The sequence below is a fragment of the Callithrix jacchus genome, chromosome 7 (genome assembly GCF_049354715.1).
Source record: "Callithrix jacchus isolate 240 chromosome 7, calJac240_pri, whole genome shotgun sequence".
Lineage (NCBI taxonomy): Eukaryota > Metazoa > Chordata > Mammalia > Primates > Cebidae > Callithrix > Callithrix jacchus.
In genome coordinates, this window is record NC_133508.1 from 38,985,909 (window position 1) to 39,011,204 (window position 25,296).

General features: G+C 40.4%; 1 non-coding gene across 1 annotated transcript in view; it reads right to left on the reverse strand.

Moving 5' to 3' along the window:
* Positions 1-20,774: 20,774 nt before the first annotated feature.
* Positions 20,775-25,296, reverse strand: part of LOC103791196 (uncharacterized) — a 126,821-nt gene continuing 122,299 nt past the window's right edge. The window contains exon 11 of the transcript XR_013519698.1: positions 20,775-22,680. This is a non-coding gene — a transcript (uncharacterized LOC103791196). The remainder of the gene's footprint in view (positions 22,681-25,296) is intronic.

The window sequence follows — 25,296 nt, forward strand, 5'->3', positions numbered from 1 at the left end:
AATGGAATTTCTATTTCTAAGGCCTTGAGGAATCGCTACACTGTCTTCCACAAGAGTTGAACTAATTTACACTCCCATCAACAGTGTAAAAGTGTTCCTTTTTCTCCACATCCTCTCCAGCATCTGTTGTCTCCAGATTTTTTAATGATCGCCATTCTAAATGGTGTGAGATGCTTTCTCAATGTGGTTTTGATTTGCATCTCTCTGATGACCAGTGATAATGAGCATTTTTTTCATGATTGTTGGCCTCATATATGTCTTCTTTCGTAAAGTGTCTGTTCATATCTTTGCCCAATTATGAATGGGCTTGTTTGTTTTTTTCCTGTAAATCTGTTTGAGTTCTTTGTAAATTCTGGATATCAGCCCTTTGTCAGATGGGTAAACTGCAAAAATTTTTTCCCATTCTGTTGGTTGCCAATTCACTCTAGTGACTGTTTCTTTTGCCGTGCAAAACCTGTGGAGTTTCATTAGGTCCGATTTGTCTATTTTGGCCTTTGTTGCCAATGCTTTTGGTATTTTGTTCATGAAGTCCTTGCCTACTCCTATGTCCTGGATGGTTTTGCCTAGATTTTCCTCTAGGGTTTTTATGGTGCCAGGTCTTATGTTTAAGTCTTTAATCCATCTGGAGTTAATTTTAGTGTAAGGTGTCAGGAAGGGGTCCAGTTTCTGCTTTCTGCACATGGCTAGCCAGTTTTCCCAACACCATTTGTTGAACAGGGAATCCTTTCCCCATTGCTTGTTTTTGTTGGGTTTATCAAAGATTGTAAGGTTGTAGATATGCTGTGTTGCCTCCGATGCCTCTGTTCTGTTCCATTGGTCTATATCTCTGTTTTGGTACCAGTACCATGCTGTTTTGATTACTGTAGCCTTGTAGTATAGTTTGAAATCTGGTAGTGTGATGCGCCCCGCTGTGTTCTTTTTGCTTAGAATTGACTTGGCTATGCGGGCTCTCTTTTGGTTCCATATGAAGTTCATGGTGGTTTTTTCCAGTTCTGTGAAGAAAGTCGATGGTAGCTTGATGGGTATAGCATTGATTCTGTAAATTACTTTGGGCAGTATAGCCATTTTCACGATATTAATTCTTCCTAACCGTGAACATGGAATGTTTCTCCATCTGTTTGTGTCCTCTCTGATTTCGTTGAGCAGTGGTTTGTATTTTATTTTGAAGAGGTCCCTTACGTTCCTTGTGAGTTGTATTCCAAGGTATTTTATTGTTTTTGTAGCAATTGTGAATGGCAGTTCGTTCTTGATTTGGCTTTAAGTCTGTTATTGGTGTAGAGGAATGCTTGTGATTTTGCACATTGATTTTATATCCTGAGACTTTGCTGAAGTTGCTTATCAGTTTCAGGAGTTTTTGGGCTGAGGCGATGGGGTCTTCTAGGTATACTATCATGTCGTCTGCAAATAGAGACAATTTGGCTTCCACCTTTCCTATTTGAATACCCCTTATTTCTTTTTCTTGCCTGATTGCTGTGGCTAGAACTTCCAGTACTATATTGAATAGGAGTGGTGAAAGAGGACATACTTGTCTAGTGCCGAATTTCAATGGGAATGCTTCCAGTTTTTGCCCATTCAGTATGATATTGGCTGTTGGTTTGTCATAAATAGCTTTTATTACTTTGAGATACGTTCCATCGATACCGAGTTTATTGAGGATTTTTAGCATAAAGGGCTGTTGAATTTTGTCAAATGCCTTCTCTGCGTCAATTGAGATAATCATGTGGCTTTTGTTTTTGATTCTGTTTATGTGGTGAATTACGTTAATAGACTTGCGTATGTTGAACCGGCCTTGCATCCCCGGGATGAATCCTACTTGATCATGGTGAATAAGTTTTTTGATTTGCTGTTGCAATCGGCTTGCCAATATTTTATTGAACATTTTTGCATCTATGTTCATCATGGATATTGGCCTGAAGTGTTTTTTTCTTGTTGGGTCTCTGCCGGGTTTCGGTATCAGGATGATGTTGGTCTCATAGAATGATTTGGGAAGGATTCCTTCTTTTTGAATTCTTTGGAATAGTTTCAGAAAAAATGGTACCAGATCCTCTTTGTGTGTCTGGTAGATTCGGCTGTGAACCCATCTGGACCTGGGCTTTTTTGTGTGTGGTAGGCTTTTAATTGCTGCCTCGACTTCTGACCTTGTTATTGGTCTATTCATAGTTTCAGCTTCCCCCTAGTTTCGGTTTGGGAGAACACAGGAGTCCAGGAATTTATCCATTTCTTCCAGTTTACTAGTTTATGTGCATAGAGTTGTTTGTAATATTCTCTGATGATGGTTTGAATTTCTGTGGAATCAGTGGTGATTTCCCCTTTATAATTTTTTATTGCAACTATTTGGTTGTTCTCTATTTTCTTTTTAATCAATCTGGATAGCGGTCTGTCTATTTTGTTGGTCGTTTCAAAAAACCAGCTCTTGGATTTATTGATTTTTTGGAAGGTTTTTCGTTTCTCAATCTGTTTCAGTTCAGCTCTGATCTTAGTTATTTCTTGTCTTCTGCTGGATTTTGAGTTTTTTTGATCTTGCTGCTCTAGCTCTTTCAATTTTGATGATAGGTAGTCAATTTTGGATCTCTCCGTTCTTCTCATATGGGCACTTATTGCTTTATACTTTTCTCTAGAGACTGCTTTAAATGTGTCCCAGAGATTCTGGCATGTTGTGTCTTCGTTCTCATTGGTTTCGAAGAACTTCTTTATTTCTGCCTTCATTTCGTTGTTTACCCAGTCAACATTCAAGAGCCAGTTGTTCAATTTGCATGAAGCTGTGCGGTTCTCGGTTGGTTTCTGAATTCTGAATTCTAACTTGATTGCACTATGGTTTGAGAGGCTGTTTGTTATAATTTCAATTGTTTTGCATTTGCTGAGCAGTGCTTTACTTCCAATTATGTGGTCAATTTTAGAGTAGGTGTGATGTGGTGCTGAGAAGAATGTATATTCTGTGGATTTGGGTTAGAGAGTTCTGTAAATGTCTATCAGGTTTGCTTGCTCCAGGTCTGAGTTCAAGCCCTGGATATCCTTGTTGATTTTCTGTCTGGTTGATCTGTCTAATATTGACAGTGGAGTGTTAAAGTCTCCCGCTATTATTGTGTGGGAGTCTAAGTCTCTTTGTAAGTCGTTAAGAACTTGCCTTATGTATCTGAGTTCTCCTGTATTGGGTCCATATATGTTTAGGATTATTAGCTCTTCTTGTTGTATCGATCCTTTTACTATTATATAATGGTCTTCTTTGTCTCTTTTGATCTTTGTTGCTTTAAAGTCTATTCTATCAGAGATGAGAATTGCAACTCCTGCTCTATTTTGCTCTCCATTTGCTTGGTAAATCTTCCTCCATCCCTTTATTTTGAGCCTTTGTGTATCCTTGCATGTGAGATGGGTTTCCTGGATACAGCAAACTGATAGGTTTTGGCTTTTTATCCAATTTGCCAGTCTGTGTCTTTTGATTGGTGCATTTAATCCATTTACATTTAGGGTTAATATTGTTATTTGTGAATTTTATACTGCCATTTAGATGCTAGCTGGCTGTTTTGCCCGTTAGTTGTTGTATATTCTTCATTATATTGATGCTATTTAGCATTTAGTGTGATTTTGGAATGGCTGGTACTGGTTGATCCTTTCTATGTGTAGTGCCTCTTTCAGGAGCTCTTGTAAAGCAGGCCTGGTGGTGACAAAATCTCGGAGTACTTGCTTGTTCACAAAGGATTTTATTTTCCCTTCACTTCTGAAGCTCAGTTTGGCTGGATATGAAATTCTGGGTTGAAAGTTCTTTTCTTTAAGAATGTTGAGGTGAGGGGACTCAAGATGGCGCTGTGAGAACAACCCAGGATTGGAGCCCGCGTTGAATTCGCAAACGGTGAGTCAGTGCTGCATTTCCAGACTGATCTTTGTTGCCCACAGAACGGGGAAACTCCCAAGTATAAAAAGACACGGGACGCCAGGCAGTAGGTCTGCCTGGCGAAGCCGGCAGTAGGTCTGCCTGGCGAAGCCGGCAGCCGGGGTGGCGGCGGCCGGCCCTACCCAGCAATCCCCACAGGGTGCACTTGTGCGGGTGCCTTGATGAACCGGCAACCTGAGACTTGAGAGGGCTGGACTTGAGACTGAACGAGACTTGCACAGTAGCCCAGCCCAGGGGATTGCAGGGACAGATCGTTTGAAATACCCAGTGGGACGAACAAAACCGCGATTTCAAACTATCCCGGGCAGACGGTCCGAGACGCTCTGTGGGGGAGGGGCGTCCACCACTACGGAGGCAACCTGCCCCAACTGATATACACGCCCACTGCTGAGGCAGCCAGCCATTGCCGAGGCAACCCGTCCCTACTGAGATACACGCCCACTGCTGACGCAGCCTGCCGTTGCTGGGGCAACACGCTACAACGAAGAGACTCCGCCGCAGGGCGTGGTGGAGACCACAGCAGAGCCGGCAGGAACAGCACGAATCACACAACAGCAGGGCGGAGCCTCGGCAGCCAAACAGTGGCTAGTCTGCCTTTGAGCTGGGCAGGGCACCTGATCGGACATCCAAAAATAAAGCCCAAACCCCTCAACACAGAGAATTTGAGAAAAAAAAGGGTTGTTTAATGAGCTGTGTTGCAGCAGAATCAAACATAGCAGCCTAACAGCCCTGAATGAACAACAGAGTGCACAGCGCAGCAATTAAACCCCTATAAAGTACAAACTGTCTCCTCAAGCAGCTCCCTGACCCCTCTATATCCAAAAGACTGTCATTAGGCAGGCATCATCCTGGGACAAAGAGAGCAGAAAAAGAAACTGGTAGCATCCCTCGCTGTGTCACGGCTACTGGAGGTGCACCCCAGACAAGCAGGGTCTGGAGCGGACCTCAACAGTCGTACAGCGAAGGGGCTAGACTGGTAGAAGGAAAACCAAGCAACAGAAATACTTCATCATCAACATTCTGGGTGTCCACTCAGAGACCCAAATGAAAAGTCAGCAACTACGCAGACGACCAGAGGACAAATCCACAAAGATGGGAAGAAACCAGCGCAAAAAAGAGGAAAACACCCGAAACCAGAACACATCGCCTCCTAGAAAGGACCAAAACTCCTCACCAGCAAGGGAAAAAAGCTGGACGGAGAATGACTGTGACGAAATGACGGAATTAGACTTCAGAAGATGAATAATGAGAAACTTTTGTGAGCTAAAAGATCATGTATTAAATCAATGCAAAGAAACTAAGAACCTTGAAAAAAGATTTGAAAAAAGATTCGAGGAAATGATAACAAAAATGGATACCTTAGAGAGGAATATGAATGAATTAAAGGAGCTGAAAAACACAATACGAGAACTTCGCGAAGCAAACGCAAGTTTCAATAGCCGAATTGACCAAGCAGAAGAAAGAATATCTGAAGTCGAAGACCAACTCAATGAAATAAAACGAGAAACCAAGATCAGAGAAAAAAGCGCAGAAAGGAATGAACAAAGTCTCCAAGAAATGTGGGACTATGTGAAAAGACCTAACCTACGTTTGATAGGTGTACCAGAAGGGGACGAAGAGAATGAATCCCAGCTGGAAAATACTCTTCAGGACATCATCCAGGAAAATTTCCCCCACCTAGCAAGACAAGCCAACACTCAATTGCAGGAAATACAGAGAACACCACAAAGATATTCCGCAAGAAGAGCAACCCCAAGGCACATAATCGTCAGATTCAACAGGGTTGAAATAAAGGAGAGAATACTAAGGGCAGCCAGAGAGAAAGGTCGGGTCACCCACAAAGGGAAGCCCATCAGACTCACAGCAGATCTCTCAGCAGAAACACTACAAGCCAGAAGAGAGTGGGGGCCAATATTCAACATTCTTAAAGAAAAGAACTTTCAACCCAGAATTTCATATCCAGCCAAACTGAGCTTCAAAAGTGAAGGAAGAATAAAATCCTTTGCGAACAAGCAAGTACTCAGAGATTTTGTCACCACCAGGCCTGCTTTACAAGAGCTCCTAAAAGAGGCACTACACATAGAAAGGATCAATCAGTACCAGCCATTCCAAAATCACACTGAATGCTAAAGAGCTTCAACATAATGAAGAATCTACAACAACTAACAGGCAAAACAGCCACTTAGAATCAAAATGGCAGTATCAAATTCACACATAACAATATTAACCCTAAATGTAAATGGACTAAATGCACCAATCAAAAGACACAGACTGGCAAATTGGATAAAAATCCAAAACCCATCAGTGTGCTGTATCCAGAAAACCCATCTCACATGCAAGGATACACAAAGGCTCAAAATAAAGGGATGGAGGAAGATTTACCAAGCTAATGGAAAGCACAAAAAAGCAGGAGTTGCAATTCTCATCTCTGATAAAATAGACTTTAAAGCAACAAAGATCAAAAGAGACAAAGAAGGCCATTACATAATGGTAAAAGGATCGATACAACAAGAAGAGCTAACGATCCTAAACATATATGGACCCAACACAGGAGCACCCAGATACATAAGGCAAGTTCTTAATGACTTACAGAAGGACTTAGACTCCCACACAATAATAGTGGGAGACTTTAACACTCCACTGTCAATACTAGACAGATCAACCAGACAGAAAATCAACAAGGATACCCAGGGCTTGAACTCAGACCTGGAGCAAGCAAACCTGGTGGACATTTACAGAACTCTCCACCCCAAATCCACAGAATTCTTCTCAGCACCACATCACACCTACTCTAAAATTGACCACATAATTGGAAGTAAAGCACTGCTCAACAAATGCAAAACAACTGAAATCATAACAAACAGCCTCTCAGACCATAGTGCAATCAAGTTAGAACTCAGAATTCAGAAACCGACCCAGAACCACACAGCTTCATGGAAACTGAAAAACTGGCTCTTGAATGTTGACTGGGTAAACAACGAAATGAAGGCAGAAATATAGAAGTTCTTCGAAACCAATGAGAACGAAGACACAACGTGCCAGAACCTCTGGGACACATTTAAAGCAGTCTCTAGAGGAAAGTATATAGCAATAAGTGCCCATATGAGGAGAATGGAGAGATCCAAAATTGACACCCTATCGTCAAAATTGAAACAGCTAGAGGAGAAAGATAAAAAAAACTCAAAACCCAGCAGAAGACAAGAAATTACTAAGATCAGAGCTGAGCTGAAGGAGATTGAGACACGAAAAACCCTTCAAAAAATCAATAAATCCAAGAGCTGGTTTTTTTAAAAGATCAACAAAATAGACAGACCACTAGCCAGATTGATTAAAAAGAAAAGAGAGAACAACCAAATAGATGCAATAAAAAATGATAAAGGGGAAATCACCACAGATTCCACAGAAATTCAAACCATCATCAGAGAATATTACAAACAACTCTATGCACATAAACTAGTAAACCTGGAAGAAATGGATAAATTCCTGGACTCCTGTGTCCTCCCAAGCCTAAACCAGGAGGAAGCTGAAACAATGAATAGACCAATAACAAGGTCTGAAGTTGAGGAAGCAATTAAGAGCCTACCACACAAAAAAAGCCCAGGTCCAGATGGGTTCACAGCCGAATTCTACCGGACACACAAGGAGGAGCTGGTACCATTCCTTCTAAAACTATTTCAAACAATCCAAAAAGAGGGAATCCTTCCCAAATCATTTTATGAGACCAACATCATCCTGACACCAAAACCCGGCAGAGACCCAACGAGAAAAGAAAACTTCAGGCCAATATCCATGATGAACATAGATGCAAAAATCTTCAATAAAATATTGGCAAGCCGATTGCAACAGCAAATCAAAAAACTTATTCATCATGATCAAGTAGGATTCATCCCAGGGATGCAAGGCTGGTTCAACATACACAAGTCTATCAACGTAATTCACCACATAAACAGAACCAAAAACAAAAACCACATGATTATCTCAATTGACGCAGAGAAGGCATTTGACAAAATTCAACAGCCCTTTATGCTAAAAACCCTCAATAAACTCGGTATCGATGGAACGTATCTCAAAGTAATAAAAGCTATTTATGACAAACCAACAGCCAATATCATACTGAATGGGCAAAAACTGGAAGCATTCCCTTTGAAATCTGGTACTAGACAAGGATGCCCTCTCTCACCACTCCTATTCAATATAGTACTGGAAGTTCTAGCCAGAGCAATCAGGCAAGAAAAAGAAATAAAGGGTATTCAAATAGAAAAGGTGGAAGCCAAATTGTCTCTCTTTGCAGACGACATGATAGTATACCTAGAAGACCCCATTGCCTCAGCCCAAAAACTCCTGAAACTGATAAACAACTTCAGCAAAGTCTCAGGATATAAAATCAATGTGCAAAAATCACAAGCATTCGTCTACACCAATAACAGACTTAAAGAAAGCCAAATCAAGAGCGAACTGCCATTCGCAATTGCTACAAAAAGAATAAAATACCTTGGAATACAACTCACAAGGAACGTAAGGGACCTCTTCAAAATAAAATACAAACCACTGCTCAACGAAATCAGAGAGGACACAAACAGATGGAGAAACATTCCATGTTCATAGTTAGGAAGAATTAATATCGTGAAAATGGCTATACTGCCCAAAGTAATTTACAGAATCAACCCTATCCCCATCAAGCTACCATTGACTTTCTTCACAGAACTGGAAAAAACCACCAAGAACTTCATATGGAACCAAAAGAGAGCCCGCATAGCCAAGTCAATTCTAAGCAAAAAGAACACAGCGGGGGGCATCACACTACCGGATTTCAAACTATACTACAAGGCTACAGTAATCAAAACAGCATGGTACTGGTACCAAAACAGAGATATAGACCAATGGAACAAAACAGAGGCACCGGAGGCAACACAACATACATAAAACTATACAATCTTTGATAAACCTGACAAAAACAAGCAATGGGGCAAGGATTCCATGTTTAACAAATGGTGTTGGGAAAACTGGCTAGCCATGTGCAGAAAGCAGAAACTGGACCCCTTCCTGACACCTTACACTAAAATTAACTCCAGATGGATTAAAGACTTAAACATAAGACCTGGCACCATAAAAACCCTAGAAGGAAATCTAGGCAAAACTATCCAGGACATAGGAGTAGGCAAGGACTTCATGAACAAAACACCAAGAGCATTGGCAACAAAAGCCAAAATAGACAAATGGGACCTAATGAAACTTCACAGCTTCTGCACGGCAAAAGAAACAGTCACTAGAGTGGATCGGCAACCAACAGAATGGGAAAAAATTTTCGCAGTCTACCCATCTGACAAAGGGCTGATATCCAGAATTTACAAAGAACTCAAGCAGATTTACAGGAAAAAAACAAACAATCCCATTCAAAAGTGGGCAAAGGATATGAACAGATACTTTACGAAAGAAGACATATATGAGGCCAACAATCATATGAAAAAATGCTCATCGTCACTGGTCATCAGAGAGATGCAAATCAAAACCACATTGAGATACCATCTCACGCCAGTTAGAATGGCGGTCATTAAAAAATCTGGAGACAACAGATGCTGGAGAGGATGTGGAGAAAAAGGAACACTTTTACACTGTTGGTGGGAGTGTAAATTAGTTCAACCACTGTAGAAGTCAGTGTGGCGATTCCTCAAGGCCTTAGAAATAGAAATTCCATTTGACCCAGCAATCCCATTACTGGGTATATATCCAAAAGGCTATAAGTTGTTCTACTCTAAGGACACATGTACACGAATGTTCATTGCAGCACTGTTTACAATAGCAAAGACCTGGAATCAACCCAAATGCCCATTGATAATAGACTGGATTGGAAAAATGTGGCACATATACACCATGGAATATTATGCAGCAATCAGAAATGATGAGTTCGTGTCGTTTGTAGGGACATGGATGAATCTGGAAAACATCATCCTCAGCAAACTGACACAAGAACAGAAAATGAAACACCGCATATTCTCACTCATAGGTGGGTGATGAAAAATGAGAACACATGGACACAGAAAGGGGAGTACTAAACACTGGGGTCTATTGGGGGGAAAAGGGGAGGGCCAGTGGGAGGGGGTGGTGGGGAGGGATAGCCTGGGGAGAAATGCCAAATGTGGGTGAAGGGGAGAAGAAAAGCAAAGCACACTGCCATGTGTGTACCTACGCAACTGTCTTGCATGCTCTGCTCATGTACCCCAAAACCTATAATCCAATAAAAAATTAAAAAAATAAATAAATAAAATAAAATTAAAAAAAGGAAAAATGAGAACACATGGACATTGAAAGGGGAGTACTAAACACTGGGGTCTATTGCGGGGAAAAGGGGAGGGCCAGTGGGAGGGGGAGGTGGGGAGGGATAGCCTGGGGAGAAATGCCAAATGTGGGTGAAGGGGAGAAGAAAAGCAAAGCACACTGCCATGTGTGTACCTACGCAACTGTCTTGCATACTCTGCTCATGTACCCCAAAACCTATAATCCAATAAAAAATTAAAAAAAAAAAAAAAAGAATGTTGAATATTGGCCCCCACTCTCTTCTGGCTTGTAGTGTTTCTGCCGAGAGATCTGCTGTGAGTTTGATGGGCTTCCCTTTGTGGGTGACTTGACCTTTCTCTCTGGCTGTCCTTAGTATTTTCTCCTTTATTTCAACCTTGTTGAATCTGACGATTATGTGCCTTGGGGTTGCTCTTCTTGCGGAATATCTTTGTGGTGTTCTCTGTATTTCCTGCAATTGAGTGTTGGCCTGTCTTACTAGGTGGGGGAAATTTTCCAGTATAATTTTTTGAAGAGTATTTTCCAGCTTGGATTCATTCTCTTCTTTACATTCTGGTACGCCTATCAAATGTAGGTTAGGTCTCTTCACATAGTCCCACATTTCTTGGAGACTTTGTTCATTCCTTTTTGCGTATTTTTCTTTGATCCTGGTTTCTCATTTTATTTCATTGAGTTGATTTTCGACTTCTGATATTTTTTCTTCTGCTTGGTCAATTCGGCTATTGAAACTTGTGCATGCTTCGCGAAGTTCTCGTATTGTGTTTTTCAGCTTTTTTAATTCATTCATATTCCTCTCTAAGTTATCCATTCTTGTTATCATTTCCTCAAATCTCTTTTCAAGGTTCTTAGTTTCTTTGCATTGATTTGAAACGTGTTCTTTTAGCTCACAAAAGTTTCTCATTATCCACCTTCTGAAGTCTAATTTTATCATTTCGTCACAGTCATTCTCCATCCAGCTTTGTTTCCTTGCTGGTGAGGAGTTTTGGTCCTTTGTAGGAGGTGAGATGTTCGGGTTTTGGGTGTTTTCCTTTTTTTTGCGCTGGTTTTTTCGCATCTTTGTGGATTTATCTACCTGTCGTCTGTGTAGTTGCTGACTTTTCGATTGGGTCTCTGAGTGGACACTCAGATTTTTGATGATGACGTATTTCTGTTACTTGGTTTTTCTTCTGCCAGTCTAGCCCCTTCACTGTACACCTGCTGAGGTCCACTCCAGGCCCTGCTCGTCTGGGGTGCACCTATAGCAGCTGCGGAACAGTAAGGGATGCTACCTGTTTCTTTTTCTGCTATCTTTGTCCCAGAATGATGCCTGCCAAATGTCAGTCTTTTGGATATAGAGGGGTCAGGGCGCTGCTTGAGGAGACAGCCTGTACTTTATAGGAGCTCAAGTGCTGAGCTGTGAGCTCTGTTGTTCATTCAGGGCTGTTAGGCTGCTATGTTTAATTCTGCTGCAACAGAACTCATAAAAAAACTTTTTTACAGATGCTCTGTCTGGGGGGGTTGGGGCTTTCCTTTTGAGTGTCCGCCGCGCTGTCCTGCCCAGCTAAGAGGCAGTCTAGTCGCTATTTGCCTGCCAAGGCTCCGCCCTGCTGGTGTGAGGTTCACCCTGTTGCTGCAGGCTCTGCCCTTCTGCTGCGGTCTCTGCCCTGCTGCCAAGGGCTATGCCCTGTGGCAGAGTCTCTCTGTTGTAGTGGGTTGCCTCGGCAATGGCAGGCTGTGTCAGCAATAGGCGTGTACCTCAGTAGGGGCGGTTTGCCTTGGTAATGGCAGACGCCCCTCCCCCACGGAGCTGCGGCCTCAGGGAACCTCTCTTTGGGGAGAGTTTGGAATCGCTGTTTTGGTTGTCCCACTGTGCTACCTTAAATGCTGTGACCCTGGAATCTCCTGGGCTGCCTCACTGTCCAAGTCTCGTTCAGTCTCAAGGTCAGTTCTCCCAAGTCTCAGGTTGCCAATTCAATAGGGCACCCAGATGAGCGTGCTTTGTGCAGAGTGCTGTGTAGTGCTGCCACAGTGCGAGCCGCCACTGCACCGGCTGCCGGTTGCACCAGCCAAAACATCTGCCTGGCTTACCGTGTCTCCTTTATACCTAGGAATTTCCCCGTTCTGTGGGCAGCAAAGATCCATCTGGAAATGCGGCCCTGACTCACCCCCTCTGCGCATTGACTGCGAGCTTCAATTCTGGGTTGTTCTCACAGTGCCATTTTGAGTCCTCTCCTCGATTACCCTTATCTGTAAAGCTAACCTTATGGTAACCCTCAACCATAATTTCTAACTTTACTTCTACCCACTCTAATTCTAACCTTAATCTAAACCAACTCACACCTTTACTGTAACCCTAATCCTAAACTTCACTACCTCTTCACCCTAAGTCTTCACTGTAATCCTGACCTCTCAATCTAACCCTGGTTACTCACCTGATCTCTCTCTCTCTAATGTCTTACTATGCAGCTCCCAACCACCAACCTGAATCTCCTACTTGAAGCCCTCATGCCATATTCTTCAATCAGTAAACTGAACCCTTCAACCCATATCTCTTGATTTTAAAATATCCTGACACACTAACTCTGTACATACTAACTGCAGTCTATACACCGTCTCATTCTGATCTATCCTACTCCGTGCTATGCCACTTCAAGGACTGATCTAAAACCTCAGAAACATAGATTAATAATCTCCAACAAAATAATAGCATATTAAAACCAACAGCATTTTGAAAGGATCAGACACCATGAACATGATTTTTTATCCCAGTAAATCAACGGTGGTTCCACACACTAATACCATTCATGAAACACATAGTATTGTTAGAATGAATGGAAAACACCCCATAATTTTCTCAGCTGTTGCAGAAAGGGCTTTCAATAAAGCTGGAATTACAGCCATATGCTACCATGTCCAGCTAGATTTGTATTTTTAGTAGAGACAGGTTTTCACCATGTTGGCCAGGCTAATGTCCAGCTCCTGACCTCAGGTGGTCTGTCTGCCTTGGCCTCTAAAAGTGCTAGGATTACAGGTGCGAGCCACTGTCTCTGGCCAAAAATCCATTTTATACATATACACTAGCAATGAATAATCTGAAAACAAAATTATAAAAATTTCACTTTAAATAATACCAATGGCAATAATATGCTTAGGAATAAATGTAATCAAAGGTTAAGACTTAAAATAGGGAAATTATAAAACAATGCTTAAGGAAATTAAAGCCCAAATAAATGTAAAAACATGTCATGTTCATGGATTTGAAGATCATACTCATTAACTTTTCCAAACTACACAAAGCAATCTACAGATTGAATGTTAATTCCTACAAAAATCCCAAAAGCCTTGAGACACAAATGGGAAAGCTGATCCTAATGTTAATATGGAATTTCAAGGAATCCTGAAAAGCCAAACCAATCCTGAAAAATAACTCCAAATCTAAAGGTTAGCCAGGCGTGGTGGTGGGTAGCACGTACTTGAGACGCTGAGGCAAAAGAATCGCCTGAACACAGGAGGCAGAGTTTGCAGTGAGCCGAGATCATGCCATTGCACTCCAGCCTGAATGACAGAGCAAGACGCTGTCTTAAAAAAAAACGAAAATATACAGATAGAAAATAATCACACAAAAGGATGTTCAACATCATGTCTCATTAAAAGACTGCAAATTAAAATAATGCTGAGATACCACTGCACACCTAGTAGAACAGCAAGACTCTAAGAAAAGCTCAACAATAACAATTGGAGGTTGAAGAACAAAAGGTACTGTCATTCACTGTTAGCAGAATGCATTAATTGTACCGCCACTTTGGGAGATAGTTTGGCAGTTTTTTCCCAAAATAAACAAGTCTTTACCTACAATCCAACAAATGCACCCGTAAAATGGATATGTTTAGACAGATGCTTTGAAAAATTATTTTCAAACAAAAACTAGCATAATCAACTTGAAGTACAACAATGCAATGGAATACCATTCAGCAACAAAAAGGAATGAACTTTCAACTCATGAAAATAAATGAATGAATCCTGCATGTATGCTGCTAAGTGAAGGGTGGCAGCATGAAGATGCTATACATTATATGACTCCATTCATGAGACCTTCTGGAAAAAGCACAACTACAGAGATGATAATCAGATGAGTGACTGGGGTGGGGATTTGAAGTATTCTGGTACTTTCATGGTGGATATCTGACACTATGTATATATTTAAACTCACAGATTTTTAAAGCAAAAAGAACAAATCACAATCTACACAAATTAAATTATTTAGGTTATGGAAGTATCTAAGGACAAAATACAGAGTGCAACTAAGAATCTAATTGTATTATCAATGTATGTTGCAAATGGTGGGCCAAAGGTACTGACCTAAGTCATTTTGGAAATGAGTAGAATTCACAGACTAAAAGCAAAATGTACTATACACCAACAGTGGACTCTATTTTATAAAGTTATTTTTCATGGGGATAATAGTTAATTTTGAAACCACTATATCTGTAAAAAGAAAAATAACCATGATTTTCCTCTGTACTCTCAACACTTCACTTCTGACAGCAAATTGTGGTGGGTGATGTTTCCCACACCAACCAATTTTCCAACTCTATGGACAACAATTGGGTGTCCTATAATTTAATTATTACATTAATTACTGAAGTTTGTGCAGACCCTAGAGGTTAAGGGCTTAGTAACACCAGACTGTCCCCAACCTCAGATGCCAATCAAAAGTAGTGAATCCCCAGGTTACCCAAACTTCTATGACTTGGCTAGAAACTATGCACTCCTACACCCCCTCCTCAGGTTTGATAATTTGCTATCATGGCTTATGGAACTCAGGGAAACACTTACTTATGTTTACTAGTTACTATGGTGAAACATAATCCCCAAAGGGATGGTATTCAGAGGTAACTGAGGGGTGATTGGATCATGAGGGTGTTGCCCTCATGAATGAAACCAGTGCCCTTATAAAATAATCTAGGAGCCTTCCCCCCCCCAATTCTGCCATGTCAGGACACGGCTAGAAGGCACTATCTATGAAAGATGAACCCTCACTAGACACCAAATCTGTCAGTTGATCTTGGACTGCAGACTCCGTATTTTAGGAATTTTCATAAAAGCTTCATCATGTAGACATGATCAACTATTAACTCAATCTCCAGTTTCTTCACACCCTCAAAGGACTGCATGTAAAGCTAAAATTACAAGCTTCTTATCTGGGCTTGGTCTTTCTGGTGACCATTCCTCATCCTGAAACCATCCAGGAACCCACAGAGGGTCCTTACAGAAGCCATTCCTATCACTCAGGATATTCCAAGGAATTTAGGAACTCCACGTCAGGAACCAGGGCCAAAGACCAAATGTTAAAACACAAGATGTTCCTAGCACCCCTATTGTTCAAGAAATTATAAAAGTTTTAGGACTCTGTACTATGAACTGGAGACAGAGACCAAATATATTTCTCATTAAATCCCAATCTGGAATCTAAACCAAGAATGAGTTCCTTGTTCCCAATGAAACAAAGGATGAAATAAATGGCAGATAGTGACAGCCAGATTCCTCACTGTTAGAGTGAGAAGTTACAGATAAGAAATGTGGGAAGCCTGGAATTTCTGTGATCATGGATCAGAATACATATATAAAATGTAGATATAAACTCACATTTAACTTTATATCTATACACAAATGGTTCCACATAGAAACCTGTATAATAAAGTGGGTACATATCCGTTAGAATACACACATATATTTGTTTTCACTGGCAGCTGTGAGGGTCAAGATGCAATAACCACATTTAGTGGCCAGATGTAAGTTTTTAATACCATTCTCCAACAAAGGAAATCAGGGGTCTTTGAAAAACTAGTTGAAACTAGGACTGGGACAGAAAATATATGAGCCAGCGTACTTTTGAAGTAACAGAATGAAATTGTAAATAAATAAATAAATAAAATTATGTCAAAGAGCCAGTGAAAAGAGCTCCCAATGGCCGCAGGGTATAAGCAAAGAGCAACAAAATACTGCAGAATTGGATAACAACCAAAATATTAAAGTAACTGAGCATCCATACTGGTATCAATGATTAAATTGATACATAAATGACCTGGATAGAAATCTCTTATACAGAAGAATTTCAAATACCTGATATAGACACTCAGCCAACAAGGCGGTGGGGCTAACTGACTACTTCTCAAGTGTGGGCTCTGCACGGTGACTTCCTCCAAAAGCATACATAAAAGTCCTGCTTGAATGTCTGAAGAAAATAAAACCTTTCTTTTTTCAATGTCAGGGAGGAATATTTAACCCTAACCCTAACTTGTGTACAGAGTCTACGGCAGAGCTCAGTTGTATGTCCCAGCCACAATAACATGGGACTGAGAAATGCAGTCCATGTGTCCAAGAGAAAAAAAGGGTGAATTTTGTAGAATACATAGCCAGCCTCTGACACACAGAATTTCTCTCCTATGTGAATTCCCTAGTACCTGCTGAGGTGTTACTTTAGACAAAATGTTTTTGCAAATTCATTACACTCTTAGGCTCTCTCTCATGTATGAATTTACTGATGCCTCCTAAGGTTTGGCTTCTGCTAAAAGGTGTTTCCAATATTCATTACAGCCATAGGGCTTTCCCTGTGTGACTTCTCTGATGGAGAGTAAGACTTGACTTGTGCCTGAAGGATTTCTCACACTGGTTACATTAGCAGGGTATATTTCCTGTATGTATCCACTGACATGCTGTAGGATATGATTTGCTAATAACGCTTTTCACATGTTCAGCATGTTAATAGGTCTTTTCACCTGTGTGAGTTCTATGATGTACAGCAAGAGCTGACTTCTGGTAGAAAGCTTTTCTATATTCATATGGTTTCTCCCCTGTGTGAATTCTTTCATGTATAATAAGGGATGATTTCTGGCAGAATGACTTCCCACATTCATTACATTCATAGAATTTCTGCCCTGTGTGAATTCTTTCATGTACAGTGAGGGCTGATTTCTGGAAAACGATTTCCCTACATCCATTACATGTAAAACGTTTCTCACCTGTGTGTGTTTTCTGATGCCTGCTGTAGTTTTCCCTCTGACAAAAGGTTTTTCCACATTCATTACACTCATAGGGTTTTTCCCATGTGAGTTCTCTGATGCGTAGTGAGCACTGACTTCTGGTAGAAGGATTTTCCATATTCATTACATTTGTAGGGTTTCTCCCCCATGTGAGTACTCTAATGCATCCTGAGGTTTGACTTCTGGCTTAAGGTTTTTTCACATTTATTACATTCATATGGTTTCTCACCTGTGTGAGTTCTCTGATGTATAATAAAAACTGAATTCAGGCAAAATGTTTTTCCACATTCATTACATTCATAGGGTTTTTCCCTTGTGTGAGTTCTCTGATGTACAGTAAGTTTTGACTTCTGAGGAAAATTTTTCCTACATTCTTTACATTCATATGGTTTCTCACCTGTGTGAGTTCTCTGATGTACAGTGAGGGCTGACTTATGGTAGAAAGTTTTTCTACATTCTTTACATTCATCTGGTTTTTCACCTGTGTGAATTCTCTGATGTATAGTGAGGACTGACTTCTGATTAAAGGTTTCCCAACATTCATTACATTCATACGGTTTCTCTCCTGTGTGTATTCTGTGATGATAAATAACTGCTGACATTTGACAGAAGGTTTCTCCACATTTATGACGTTCATAGGGTTTCTCCCATGTGAATTCTCTGATGAACAATTAGGTTTGACTTCTGACGGAAGGATTTCTCACATTTGGTACATGCAAAGGGCTTCTTCCACATATGTGTTCTCTAATGATTTGCAAGGTATGATTTCTTAATGATTTCTCACATTGTATACATTTATAGGGGTTCTCTCCTGTGTGTATTTTCTGACGTTTTGTAAGCTTAGAATTTTTATGAAATATTTTCCCACATACATTACATTCAGCAGTTATCTTCTGGGAAGTGAGTGCTGACTTATCATAGGATTTCTCATATTCATTATATGTACATGCCATCTCTCCCCCATGACTCTTCTCTGCCTCAGTGCTGAAGGCTTTTGTCTACTATATTCAAAAAGCTGTTGCCTCATATGAATCTTGTTATAATGACTAAAATACTTACCATGTGTGAGATTTCCCAGATCATGAGGTTTTCCTTCTGCCTGCATTTTATGAAGCTCAACAGAAAGAAATATTTTCTGACTTATATTTAACTCCTCAGGCCTCATTTCTAAATAGCTTGCATTATTTACCATCAGACTTGGAATATAGTTTGAGCTCAAATAAAGTATTTTTCCTAATTCAACTGTTTCTTCAGTTGATGTTTTGTTGTTGGTGATTGCCACTTGCCACATATGTCTATGATAAATTTCCTGGCTTCTTTCAATTACATCAACCATCTGGACATGTGAAATGAAAAACAGAAAAAAAAGACATGAACACACATAAGCATTTTTTGTGAAATGCTTATGTAAAGACAACGAAGTTACTTTCTTTCCTAGTGGTGTAAGATTCTTTAAAAATCAATTATCAGTACTGGCTTTATATGCATATGGTTGTTCCTAACTTAATGTAAGAAATTACATTAATAGATTTTCTAATGTAAAATTATGTTTTTCACTTTTTTAATTTTCTTTCATTAAAAAATAATTTGTAAAAAATATTCACCTACACCTAGATGCAATTTTCACCTAAGTGCTTAACAAGTGCCAATTGTTTTCTGTTGTTTTTCTCCCTTTTATTGTTATAACAATGGGAGGCAGCTTGTGTGTAATTTTTCTTATTCTGCTTTGAAGATGATAAGGTATTCCTGGGTCAGCTACCTGCAGGTAAACAAAATGGCCAATTGTCCTCAGGACCAGATTTTACATCAGTATTTCCTTAGTTTTCATGCTTCCTGGGAATGGCTATACGTATCTGGGCATTTTTCTTTTTTTCTTTTTTTTGAGACAGAGTCTCACACTGTCACCCAGGTTGGAGTGCAGTGGTGCAATCCTGGCTTACTGCAACCCCCACTTCCCAAGTTCCAGCAATTCGCCTGCCTCAGCCTCCTAAATAGCTGGGATTACAGGTATCTGCCACCACATCCAGCTAATTTTTTGTATTTTTAGTAGAGAAGGGGTTTCACTGTGTTGGTCAGGCTGGTCACAACCCCTGACCTTGTGATCCACTTGCCTTGGCCTCCGAAGTGCTGGGATTACAGGCATAAGCCACTGCGCCCAGCCAGCATCTGGGCATTTTTCAAATGCAAAATCTCTCCTCCAAACTAGATGAAGACTGCTTCTTGCAAATTTCAAGTTTCCCCTGACTCCTTTTGCTTCTCAGAATTATAATAGGTACCTGAAGCTCCACTCCATCACTGTGGGCAACCCCTCCCTGCTGGTCCTAAGGATTCAGTTCTGCAACTCAGGCAGTGTCCACTATCTTTGAAAAGTCATTTATTAGGTCCTTCTGAGATGAACAATCCTCATCTTCTCCCCCAAAATTCCTGGCACATCCATCCCTGCTTCATAATTCAATGCTTCTGAAGGTTTTAATTTTGTGGGTCAAGTTTCAGCTGTTTCCTAGTTTCAAAGAAAAATGGACTCTTGTACACTTCTCATTGTCTACTGACAAATAGAGATCTGAGCCCTTCGACATGAAACCTTTGCTTTAATAAACCTTGGAACCCAGAATCTCCTGATTCTCTTCTGAAGTCCAGGCCTATTCTATTCCATGCTCCTATGCTGGGTCCTCCTCACTGTAAGGATTTTTGATGTCATTATACAAAATGCTCACTCCTAGATTCCTCTTATTTTGGTTCAACTCCCTAGGTGACCTCCTCTATAATTATGATTCTAAACACCAGCTCTGACTTACCAATTTTTAAGTTTGTATCTCCAACTGTAATGTCCACTCTTACATCTATATTTATATTCAACTACTGTGTGCCATAAGTAAGTGAGTTAACTTGAACTGGAGCTATGCCAAAGTTAACATTGCCTCTGTACTGCATTGTCTTACCATCCTTTATATATTATAGACCTTTTTTCATGCTGGTTAAATATTCCACATGTTTCTTTTACAACTACTTAACATACATTATTTTGTTTCTCTCTTATCAAAATGTACACTTTATAAAAAAATTATTTTGACCACTGCTGTTACAAATGTAAATGTAAAATTACCAAGGCTTAGAAGCTACTCAGTTAAGATATGTTGAAAGAATAAATGGACATATGAATAAATGTCTGGGGGGGAACAGTCCATGAAAATGGAGGAAAAGAAGACAACTGAGAAAACTAATAGCAAAGAAAAATATCTAAGAAGAGCAAGGTAGGAATTAGGTTTTAAGTAAATATTTTAAAGTATTCAGCAAAATAAAATTCAGGGATATATATATGACAGCCCTACTTGGAGATGATATAATTCACAGAACTGATGCATAAAAACCAGCTGTCCTCAGGTACAGGACTTGGGAGATAAATTGGTGAAAACAAGTCAACACTGGCTTTGACTTTTCCTGGCTTCCCTGCCCACTATGCATTGACTAACCTGAGAGGCCCTGTTTTGCCCATTCTTCTCCTAACTATTGCTCTGCTTCTTGCTCCAACTTGAAGATCACCTCAGGTTTGGTAACGCAATGGCCTGGTAATGGGAAATAATGGAGGACTTAGCCAAACTGCAAAGTAAGGTCCTTTTCAGAATGACAACAGCTCTGTTTCATAAGCTGTATAATGAAGGAGCCAATTTGAATCTTTTGTTAGATAAAGTTGACACATTCTTCACATGGAATCTTACACTTAAATAGCATTAAACCTTATAAATGCTTCCTATATTTAGGAATATAGGAAGTGTTACTTCTGGAGGTTACTGGGAAGTTTCACTCACCCAATCATACCAGGATGCTGTAGGACTCCAGCATCACATCTCTGTACAGGGTCCTCTGTATATCACCCAGATCCTGCCACTCCTCCCAGGTGAAATGCACAGCTACCTCCTCAAAGGACACCAACCCCTGTAACAGCACATTTCTCCTCAAGTCATCAGCCCAGGTTCACAAGAATAGGAATGTCAGAGTTGATTCTTCTGCAGATGCATGTCTCTTATGTGTATCTTACATAAACTGTAGCTTCTCTGTATGCTATATGGAGAAAGAACAAGCACAGTGGAAATATCCTGCCACTATAATAATGTTTTGTTAATAAGATTACAAAGTTTGCCTTAGATGTAGAATCATCCTTATTGTGAAAGATAAAAGTAGGAATAAAATTCTGTGGTAATCTGGTATGATGACAAAATTACAAATACATACCTGGAACAATAGGTAGATGAATAGATGAATTAATAGAGACATAGTTCAATGTTGACTACAGTAAGAAAGGAGAAAATAAAGTTTCATAATGTATTGTAAAGTTGCACTTCATTGAAAAACCAAAGATGTTTAGAACATCCACGTGAACCATGTGTTCTCATGATGATGAGACAACACCAAAGCCGACTCATAATGACATGAAGAACACACACCACATTAATGGAACTAAACATAGAACCACGTTAGGTGAATGATGCCAGGCTGTGATCACAGAGAACACAACACTGAAAGAACTGATTAGGGAGTGATTCTGCATTTAAACATCTGACCTATCTACAGAATTTATTTTTAAATTATTTATAAATTAAAATAATGTACACAAGCATCTGAACATTTTCTTCCTACATGCCAAATGACTACTTGTGTCCACCCTAGGGTGAATACTCCTATTTTCCTAACCATCAAGCATAAATAATGTGCAAATTTGTTTAATATTTACACACATTTGTGAGTGTAATGTGTGTAAATAACTGTAAGAACAAGTATGTCACATGACCAAATACACACTTTAACAGTCGCCTAGAGGCAGAATGGGTAAGGACTTCAAAAAGAGCCAGGGAGGAAGAAAACAGAATAGTAGATGGCCACATTCACCCTATCACAGAGCAGTAAGAATACAGAACAGGGGACCGGGTGTGGTGGATCATGCCTGTAATCCCAGCACTCTGGGAGGCCAAGGCAGGTGGATCACAAGGTCAAGAGATCAAGACCATCCAGGTCAATATGGTGAAACCCCATCTCTACTAAAAATACAAAAGTTATCTGGGCATGGTGGCACACGCCTGTAGTCCCAGCTACTCGGGAGGCTGAGGCTAGAGAATTGCCTGAACCCAGGAGGCAGAGGTTGTGGTGAGCCAAGATTGTGCCATTGCACTACAGCCTGGGTAACAAGAGTAAAACTCCGTCTCAAAAAAGAATACAGAACAGGGAAGTAATATTTAAAAAGGAAAAAAAGAAATGAAAAAGAATTTGGCACTAATTTGCTGTGCAGAGAGCGGGGAGTTTTACTTCCAGATGATGCATAATCATGTCTAGTGAGGTGCTGGCACTACAAAGTAAAATTTAGAAAATTAAAAATATGATGGCACAGACTTAGACACATCATATTGGAAACATCTGAGTTATCATACATTGGGTTGTCCAACTAGCAAGTGAATATACAATTCCAGAGTTCAGAAAAGATATCTAAGCCAAAGGGAAATATTTGAAAAGTATCAGAATTTGTATGGTACTCGTACCCATCATCGTTTAAGAGATTGAAAGAAAAAGGGAACAAATGCAGAACCTACAAAAACAGTGACCAGGAGAAACTTTCTAAGTTTATCTACAAATAAAGCTCAATATTAATAAGTATACTAGTAAAGTTAATCATATTCATAGTTCTATAAAATCCTTCGATTCTGCACATAGACATACACAAGGTACTTTTAGAAACACATTCCAGGTTTCTATTTCTGCATGTAAGAAGCTTAAAAGTCATCATTCCATTGAGGAAAGAAACCCCTCTTTCCTGTCTGTCTCAAAGAAGGAGAAAGTAAAAGTTGAGACATAGCAAGCATGACGTCAGTGCCTGGAGGTTAAAGATTAAGGTGATCTTAAGGGTGGGGGCGATATGGAGAAACACCCTCTATTGTTACCATTCAGTCTTGCTCAAACCCCTATGTTTACTTCATCGATCATGACCTCCTCACGTGCACTTTTTAAAACTGTAAACCCAAGACCTTTTCACATATAATATCTACAGTTGTAAGCCTATATAAAGACAGAGGTTTTTTTGTTAGACGAGCTTGGCTGTTAGGCAACTATGCTACCTTGCTCCTGGCTAAAAAAGTCACCCCTTCCTTCCCAGTTCAGTGTTCAAGAGGTCTGTTTCTTGCAGCTGCTCCTGCTCCATTTGGTTCCCTGACCCAGAAGTGAGTTTCGGTTGGCAGACAGCCGGCACAGCCTTTCAAGTGGTTTGCCTAGCCCTTCGGAGCATCCCTGTGGGGTGCTCCTGCCCGCTCACACAATGCAATTCTTGAGAGCACTCCTGGGCAGGTATTGGCCTGGTGGAAAGCCTCACCAGAGCAGTGTAGGAAAGCTCCTGCAGTGTGGATCCACTCAGTGGCTGAACACCGAGAAGAAACGGGTACTTGGAAGGTCCAGACAACAGAAATACAGTAGGATTGATCCTGGGAAACCTGCCCGCCGGCTCTGGGTGGAAGCATGGCCTGAACACTCAAGGTGTGCCAGTCTCACCACTTGGGATTTGATTTCTTTTCTCTGTAACTGGTTTCAGTACCTGAACTTGTTTCAGTCTTTATGTGGGTACTAGCAATATTGCCTCTGTTCTTGACTTGGTTGGTTCGAGGTGTGTAATTGTGAGTGACTGTGGCAGAGCCCAATTGGAGAGAGAATGCATGCTGCGCCATAACAGGCAGAAAACTTGGGGTAAAGTGCTGAGCCCCAAGCTGCAGTAATGGGCAAAGCCAGTGAGCAACCCCTTTACCTTTTGTGAGTGCTGCTCTTATCCTAACAGAGGAAGATGGGTAAGATGCGGAGTGAACACACTCCATTAGGAGCCATGTTAATAAAAATTTTTCAAGAAAGGATGTAGTGGAGATTATACACTGCAATGACACCAGAGAAACTTAGAACTCAGTGTAAAATAGACTAGCCAGCGTTTGAAGTAGATTGGCCTTCAGAGAGAATAATTAACTATTATGGTACAGCTACTTGGGCACAAGATGAGATGTGGGGATACCATACTCCCGTCTATATAATTAATCATATCTGATTACAAGCAGGATTAGAAATTATGACTAATGAAAGCTCTAGAGCTTTATATTTCTTAGCTGTACAGTCTACACAAATGAGAAATGCAGTCTATCAAAAACAGACTAGCATTAGATTATCTGCTGGCCTCAGAAGGAGGAGTCTGTGGTAAATTTAACTCAACTGTTTAAAAAGTAATGACAACAGACAGGCAGCTAGATGAAACAGTTATACCCATGTTCCAGTCCAAACCTGGAAAAGGTTGAACTCCAGACTTTTTTGGTGGATGGTTTTCATCTTTTAGTGGATTCAAGACTCTCATAGGGAGCATAGTACTTATATTAGGCAGCTGTCTAATACTCCCTTGCTTATTGCCACTCCTGTTTGGGAGTGTACAGTCCACCACAGAAGCAGTGGTGAAAAAACACATCACCTCCTGGATAATGGCTCTAAATAGTTAACAGCTCATTACCCACAGAAGAAAGCTCATCTCATGAAAAGGCAGAAGGCTATAAAATGGACTTAGGTCTTTTATAGGCTATTTTCCTTTCCCATGTCTCCCTTTCCTCACCTTGTATGTGGCTTACACACACAGATGTATGAGGATAAAGTACTCCTAACTTTGCAAATTTAGATTATAAATTTCAATCAGCTATTAAAAAAAGAACGAATTAGTTTAAAAAAAGCAATTAAAAGCTAAGCATGTAAAATCACACCCTTTAAAGGAGAATTTTTTTTAAATTTTTTATTGGATTTTAGGTTTTGGGGTACATGAGCAGAGCATGCAAGACAGTTGCGTAGGAACACACATGGCAGTGTGCTTTTCTTTCCTTCTCCCCTTCACCCACATTTGGCATTTCTCCCCAGGCTATCCCTCCCCACCTCCCCCTACCACTGGCCCTCCCCTTTTCCCCCTAATAGACCCCAGTGTTTAGTACTCCCCTTTCTGTGTCCATGTGTTCTCATTTTTCATCACCCGCCTATGAGTGAGAATATGCGGTGTTTCATTTTCTGTTCTTGTGTCAGTTTGCTGAGGATGACGTTAAA